This window comes from Procambarus clarkii, chromosome 18, assembly GCF_040958095.1.
Source record: "Procambarus clarkii isolate CNS0578487 chromosome 18, FALCON_Pclarkii_2.0, whole genome shotgun sequence".
Lineage (NCBI taxonomy): Eukaryota > Metazoa > Arthropoda > Malacostraca > Decapoda > Cambaridae > Procambarus > Procambarus clarkii.
Window position 1 is genome coordinate 26599864 of NC_091167.1, and position 7961 is coordinate 26607824.

The following is a 7961-nucleotide window of genomic DNA, read 5'->3' on the forward strand; positions in this document are numbered from 1 at the left end:
CTTGCTATGTATCATGACTTTTATATAGTGTATCCATGAATATTGCTGGAACTGTAACATTACTGTAGTCTGAACTCTATCTTTTCCCTATGGAACAGCTTTGAATTATTGGTCTTAATATTTGAATTATATAATTATAATGATTACGTGTCATATTATCATCACTTTATTATGAAGAGTAAAAGTACAATTAATTTTGTTTGTAAACAAAATTTATTATAAATGTCTAATTTATTAATAAAGTTAATGGATATAATTTTTAATAATGTAATGTTTGGATTGGTGTTGGGTTAAAGCCTATCAACTTTAGACATACGAGGGTTATTAAGGCCGTGGCGATAGTTCACTCACCAACTAACAAACTAGCAAGTATACTTTTGCCCTGAATATAGTCCAAGACTAAAGTCAACTCTCAGTGCACACAGATAAATAGGACTACACCTGTAGTCCTATTTATCCACCTGTAAGCCTGTAAGTCCACCTGTAAGCTATATATCCCTTGATAGTCTTGTGTATTTATATTATCTATGTAATATTAAATTTCGCATTTGAAGTAACGTTTTCTTAATATATATGTCTTGCAAGTATATTTTCATAATTAATGTTTCTTGTAATTGATAGGCTAGGCAAGTAAGTAATTATCAAAAGAAGGTGTTACATAGCCGGGGAGACTACGTAACACCATCAAAAGTTCAAGATACACAAAAGGCGCTAAATATCATCAAGGATGCCAATACGAGAACAAAAGTGCATAAGACGAGCGATATCAAAGGTATCTGATTCACCAAGGATTCTATCTAGGGACAAGTGACCGCGAGAGGGGCAGTTGGGAAGCAAGACAGATACATATAGGCGAGGTATTTATGCAGAAACCGTACTGTTTGAGGGGTTTATATAGTTTGTGTCACGAGCTAGCTATGTGACGATAAAATCCCCATCTTGCAGGATGGTTAAACATACAGGAGCATGTGATCAGTAGCCTAAACTGGTCAACTTTGGATGTATTATGAGGATTTACTAAAAAACGTTAGAGCGAATAAAATAATTTGCAAAACCCCGGGGTACCTCACACCGGAAGGTCTGAAAAGTTTAATGACTGGCCATTCAGTAACACTGTGTGGGAGGTGATGACAGAGTTCCTGCTCACAGTGCTTATACATAAGAGTGCTCAGGATTGGGAAGTCACTTGCAGCCACCACCTACAGGTAACAGTACCCAAACCTGATCCTGGCCATCACTACGTCGCACACTGGTTAATGTTGTGTGTTGCCCATATATAAAGGTACTGGATCTAAATAAATCACCACTTTATATACTAATGCTTCCAACCCTTAGAGAGTTTGTGATTTCTCTCCTATCATATCTGAAAAGTTGGAGCAATAGAGTATTAATATAAATTTGGGTTAGCTAGGCCTAATTCAATTCATTTAGCTGGTGACAGAGATGGATCCATACAAGACTCTGAGTACTTTATTCCGTGCAACGATCAGGTTATTTATAATTGATATGAGGTTTTTGCTGTCTCTTGCACAAGATGTTTTAAATTGCTTGAAGAGCAGACTGTAAATCACAGAAAATTACTCCTCTCTGTGTTTTTAGTGTAGTGGGAACTAATTACTGCAGTTAGTTCCGTTAGGGTAGAGTTCTCCCAGTTGTTAAACCTTTACCATTTAAGAAGCCCCATTTCCCCACTTGTTGTTGGGGGATGGGACGCCCACCTGTTGTGTGGGATGGGACGCCCTCACCCACCTGTTGTGTGGGACGGGACGCCCTCACCCACCTGTTGTGTGGGACGGGACGCCCTCACCCACCTGTTATGTGGGACGGGACGCCCTCACCCACCTGTTGTGTGGGACGGGACGCCCTCACCCACCTGTTGTGTGGGACGGGACGCCCTCACCCACCTGTTGTGTGGGACGGGACGCCCTCACCCACCTGTTGTGTGGGACGGGACGCCCTCACCCACCTGTTGTGTGGGACGGGACGCCTCACCCACCTGTTGTGTGGGACGGGACGCCTCACCCACCTGTTGTGTGGGACGGGACGCCTCACCCACCTGTTGTGTGGGACGGGACGCCTCACCCACCTGTTGTGTGGGACGGGACGCCTCACCCACCTGTTGTGTGGGACGGGACGCCCTCACCCACCTGTTGTGTGGGACGGGACGCCCTCACCCACCTGTTGTGTGGGACGGGACGCCCTCACCCACCTGTTGTGTGGGACGGGACGCCTCACCCACCTGTTGTGTGGAACGGGGCACCAGAAATCGATCGTCTCAGGAAACCATCCAGCCCGTCCTCAGAGGTTTCCCAACGTCAAGAAAACGGTTAATTTAGTGTCTTCTCCTAACCTACCAGACTAAGCCAGACGACCCAAAACGGGACAGTACGTCACTTTCGCGAGCCGCTTCCGTTTTCTAATACGATAATGTTTGGCCTTAGTAACGCATACGAGCAAAAAGCGACGTATTTTGTAAGAGGACTTTGTAGGAGGAGCCATCAGCTCGTGGGTCCTGGGATCCTTCTCTCAACTCCCCTCGTCCCCTGATCCATCTTCCCCTCTCTCATGTCCCTTCTTTATGCCTCCTCTCATCCCCTGAACGCTCTCTTCTCTCTTGCTAATTCCCCTGATCCCTTGCCCCCAGCCCACCACCTCTGTGACGCCGTCAACACCCAGCCCACCACCTGTGACGCCGTCAACACCCAGCCCACCACCTGTGACGCCGTCAACACCCAGCCCACCACCTGTGACGCCGTCAACACCCAGCCCACCACCTCTGTGACGCCGTCAACACCCAGCCCACCACCTCTGTGACGCCGTCAACACCCAGCCCACCACCTGTGACGCCGTCAACACCCAGCCCACCACCTGTGACGCCGTCAACACCCACCCCACCACCTGTGACGCCGTCAACACCCAGCCCACCACCTGTGACGCCGTCAACACCCAGCCCACCACCTGTGACGCCGTCAACACCCAGCCCACCACCTCTGTGACGTCACATGCATATATCAATTAGACAATTGATACAAACGAATATGTGTTCCAAAAGGTACCAAACTAAATTCGTTGTAATACTATATATCGGGAATTCGATTTCCTGTAATAAATTCATTTATGAGTGCCATTTTGTGAGTGTGAACTATGGGCATGTAGGATGATGCTCTATTTCTCTACCGCCGCCCTTATCCAGGGCCATCATGGCCGGCCTCACCCAGGGCCATCACGGCCGCCCCCTTCCAGGGCCACCTCCGCCCCCTCACAGTGCGAAAGAGTGGGTGGGGTTAGACCTTATATCTCCATCATGCTGGGCCTCCTGCTTATTACTGTTGCATTCTCCCCCTCCCTGCTGCTTCTCTCTCTCTTTCTCTCTTTCTCTCTTTCTCTCTCTCTCTCTCTCTCTCTCTCTCTCTCTCTCTCTCTCTCTCTCTCTCCCCCTGCATTAGTCCCATAATCCGATTATAGACTTGATTAGAGGATTTCTTCAGTGATGAATTCAAATTCCCTCAGGGAATAGCCAAAGGGGAGGGGGAGGGGGATAGTGCTGGGGAAGGGGGCAGGGGATGGGTAGTGTGGGAGGGTGGGGGTGGGGGGAAAGGAAGGATGGGGGTAGGGAGGGGGAGGAGGGGAGGTAAGCAAAAATTAGTTGATGAAAGGATGGGCGACTGTTCACTGGAGAGCAAGTTACAGGCACCTTGAAGAAGCCATCTTCTCCCAAATGACCTTTGGAGAACTCGCAAATTACCTGTCAATCTCAGTTTTAAACTTAAGTGGTACAGCAACTGCCAACTACTCATGGTGATGCTCTACACAAATTTGATTGGTAGTAACACTTGTAATAGATACTGCCGTCTCTCTACTGGTACACTTATAACAATGCAGAGTTTACTGAAGAGAACTAATTCCCCTTTTGTAACTTACGTAATGGCAAGATGGTTCTTGGTACGTCATGAACTGATTACATATTGCTAGTGATTATTACTCGGCTGGTGAGGGAATAGTTGAAATGTTTTATAACACAAACCAAATCGAGAGAGAGAGAGAGAGAGAGAGAGAGAGAGAGAGAGAGAGAGAGAGAGAGAGAGCAATTTTCCCGCCACATCACTCAACGAGAAATATGGCGTCTATGAAAGAGGCTTTTAGGAGTCGAGAAATTGATTTCCTCGAGCTGGGAAATAACCCCCTTCCCCACTTTTCACTCGGAGCAAGCGGGACACAACAACCCGCTGGCCATAGCGACGTCTTCCCAAGACTCCAGCACGAGAATTCCCACCTTTAGAATCTCGCGTGGGAATGCACTCTACTGGTACTGGAGACGAGGAAGGGTGTTTCCAGAAGTGTGGCGGGAAAAAGAACGGGAGGGAGAAAGGGAGAGAGGGCAAGAGGGAGGAGAAAGGTGAGATGCCAATTTTAAGGAAAATAGAAAATTGAGAGATGTTTATTGCCTGTTATTGTCGTCGGTGTTATTGTCCTCTGTTGTCGTTGTTATTACAGGTGTTGATGTTGCCGTTCGTGTCCATATATCTGTTCTTGTCACTGGTGTCAACTGTTTTTGTTATTGTGACCTCACGCTGTTTATTATAATGTCGTTGGTCTTGTTATTGTTACAGTTATTTGTATTATTATTGTTGTGGCAGATGAGGTCAGGACCAGATTTATAAGGGCGCAAAAGGGGACTACTGCCCCTGGGCCCCGCCCCCCTTGCCAGATGGGGCCCCGCCCCCCTTGCCAGATGGGGCCCCTGACTTGCTTTAAAATGTAATAATTGTAAAAATAGTTGTATTTAAAAACATTAACATTGTGTGTGTGGGGGCGTCAGCAAATAGAAAGACGGGGCGCCAAAATTCATCAGAGGTTTGGCTGTTTTACCATTCATGCACATCGGAGAAATATATAATGCGTGTATATATAACACTATGATCCTTCGGGATTCGAACCCAGGCCATCGTAGATCTCCCCATCAACACCGCTGGTCACTGGTCCGGGATATGTTTATTCTTGTTTTTGTTTATGTCGTAATTTTACTTGATGTTGCCCATTTGATACCTATTTTGTAATAGTGGTCGTCCCCTCACTCTCTCTCTCTCTCTCCTCTTCCAGCACCTCCCTCACTACCCTCCCTCACCCGCTCCCAACACCCCTAGCTCACCCGACCCGACGCGAAGGACGGTAATGAGTTTCCTGGCTAGTGAGTGTGGTTAATGATTCTTGCACTCCCGTGTTCTTCCCTCTCGCAGCTACCACCACCACCACCACCACCATCGCCACACTCACCACCACACCTAACGGCTGAGTAAACGTTTAGGGGCCTGACGGCTGAGTGGACAGCGTTCATGATTCGTAGCCCTAAAGGTCCGGGTTCGATCCCCGACGGAGGCGGAAACAAATGGACAGCGTTTCTTTCACCCTGGTGCACCTGTTCATTTAGCAGTAAGTAGGTACCTGGGAGTTAGACAGCTGCTGCGGGCTGCTTCCTGGGGTGTGTGTGTGTGTGTGTGTGTGTGTGTGTGTGTGTGTGTGTGTGTGTGTGTGTGTGTGTGTGTGTGTGTGTATGTAGAGAAAAAAAACAGTTGAGAGGCGCACCCAAAGAGCTACAGTTCAACCCCCACAAGCACAACTAGATGAATACACTCATCATAACCTGTGGAAACTCAATGTTAGCGAATGAGGCGAGGCGGCTGTTGGCGTGAATGACGACTGATCTGCAGTTTCTAGCTATAGGATCTCCCGATGACACCACACAGTGTCATCAGGAGAATGTAACACTGCAACAACACGGGCTCACCATAGCCCGTGCTACATGGAACTTTGTTCCAGGTAGAGAATCTTTAACAACAACATTTCAACACTCCATAGTTCGTTATTTAATTAAGTCTGCACCTCACTATTCCCGCTGTGACAACGATCCAGCCAGATTACTCGCTAGATAATTTAATGTTGTCATACGTCGTAATGGGGTATGACAGCCATGTCACGTCTTAAGAACAGCCTGGTACCAGCGACCTATTGATTAAACTTATTAAATATTAATTTAATAGCGACAATATAAAACTTACAAGTAAGTTAGTAGTTGCAGTTTGTCAGTGACGTCCCTCCGGTTGACTTCAATTGATGAAGAATTGTGTTTAGCAGAGATCTCTTCTCTTTGCCACTTAACGATTAAGACTTCTCCAGTGGAAAGGGTAGTGTCAGGCATTGTTATTTTCAAGTAAACCAAGTTGTATTGAGCGTAGTCTGCTCCTAAGAGGCTGGAGAGAGGAGCGGCACACCTTCCCTCCACGAGTTCTTGTGAGGGACTGGTGTGCCGCAGGGCAGGGTTGCCAGATTCAAATTGTTAAAAGTAGCGAGCTGACGGTCTAAAAGTAGCGATTTTGTAATAAGAGTAGCCCAATTTTTTGTTTAGTGACTGATACGGGTTTCAAAGTAATCTATTATGATATATAGAGTACATTAAACGATTTTAATTGTTTTATTAACATTATCTCTGTATATATATATTTAACCAATATGATAATAGGATAACTTACCAATATTTACTGTTTGAAGCTTAATGGGTGTGAAGTCCTTCCACGTCTTTACAGTTGAAGATTACCAAGATCTTGATCTGCATCCACAACCTCGTTCTTGTATATTGCAGACTCATATTTAAGCATTGACATGAGTGGTTCAAATGACGAGCAACAAGTTACATTTTCTTCAAGATATGTTTTGATTCTCAAGACTGATGTCAAAAGCTCAAGTCCCATTCCCGTTCAAGATTTCTCAGTTTAGTTTTCACAGACGTTACTCTGGAAAATATCCGTTCAACCAGGGCATTACTGATTGGCAAGCTGTATATTTTCAACACAAACTCAGCGAGGTCAATCAGTATGGGATTGAAATCAATCAGTATATCTAAAGTGTCGGAAATTTGACTCCTGAGCGTGATTTTTGAGCCGAATTCTAACTCTCTGCACCTATTTTCGTTTTCAAATTACGACTTTTTACACCGAAAATATGCCAATTACTGAAAACGGTGATGGGTCATATTTTGCCCAAACCCCCCTGCAGTTTTCAAAATATCTGAAATGTCGGAAATTTGACTCCCGAGCGTGATTTTTGAGCCGAATTCTGCCTCTCTGCACCTATTTTCATTTTCAAATTACTACTTTTTACACCGAAAATATGCCAATTACTGAAAACGGCGATGGATCATATTTTGCCCAAACCCCCCTGCAGTTTTCAAAATATCTGAAATGTCGGAAATTTGACTCCTGAGCGTGATTTTTGAGCCGAATTCTGACTCTCTGCACCTATTTTCATTTTCAAATTGCGACTTTTTATACCGAAAATATGCCAATTACTTAAAACGGCGATGGGTCATATTTTGCCCAAACCCCCCTGCAGTTTTCAAAATATCTGAAATGTTGGAAATTTGACTCCTGAGCGTGATTTTTGAGCCGAATTCTGACTCTCTGCACCTATTTTCATTTTCAAATTGCGACTTTTTATACCAAAAATATGCCCATTACTGAAAACGGCGATGGGTCATATTTTGCCCAAACCCCCCTGCAGTTTTCAAAATATCTGAAATGTCGGAAATTTGACTCCTGAATGTGGTCAATCAGTATAGGATCGCCAGCAGTGTTCTTGACAGTTATTGTCTTGGTCTAAAATGACGATTCAAATGTCGGAATTTGTCCCTTACAAATGTTGGACTAGTCAATGGTTAACAGTAGGCGCCACTGATTTTCAATTTCACTAAGCTTAGATTGGTCAGCTAATACTAACGGAAGTTCTGAAAATGGTGGCCATGTAAGCTAAGGCATATGATAGGTAACAGATTTTTCACCTTTTTTTATAGTTTCAACATTATTTAGAATACGAGAAAGAAGCTATTTGCAAGCTTTCATTAAAAAATTATCGCATCTTTCTTGAACATTTTGAAACTTTTCCTGGGTTGTAAAATTGTTTTGTCTGTT

The 7961-nt window shown here is 45.0% G+C and overlaps 1 protein-coding gene across 1 annotated transcript in view; it reads right to left on the minus strand.

Annotated features, from left to right (window-relative positions):
• Positions 1-6196, minus strand: part of LOC123754330 (beta-alanyl-bioamine nonribosomal peptide synthetase ebony) — a 24044-nt gene extending 17848 nt beyond the window's left edge. The window contains exon 1 of the mRNA XM_069326406.1: positions 6057-6196. The gene's annotated coding sequence lies outside the window, so the exon portion shown is untranslated. The remainder of the gene's footprint in view (positions 1-6056) is intronic.
• Positions 6197-7961: the final 1765 nt, after the last annotated feature.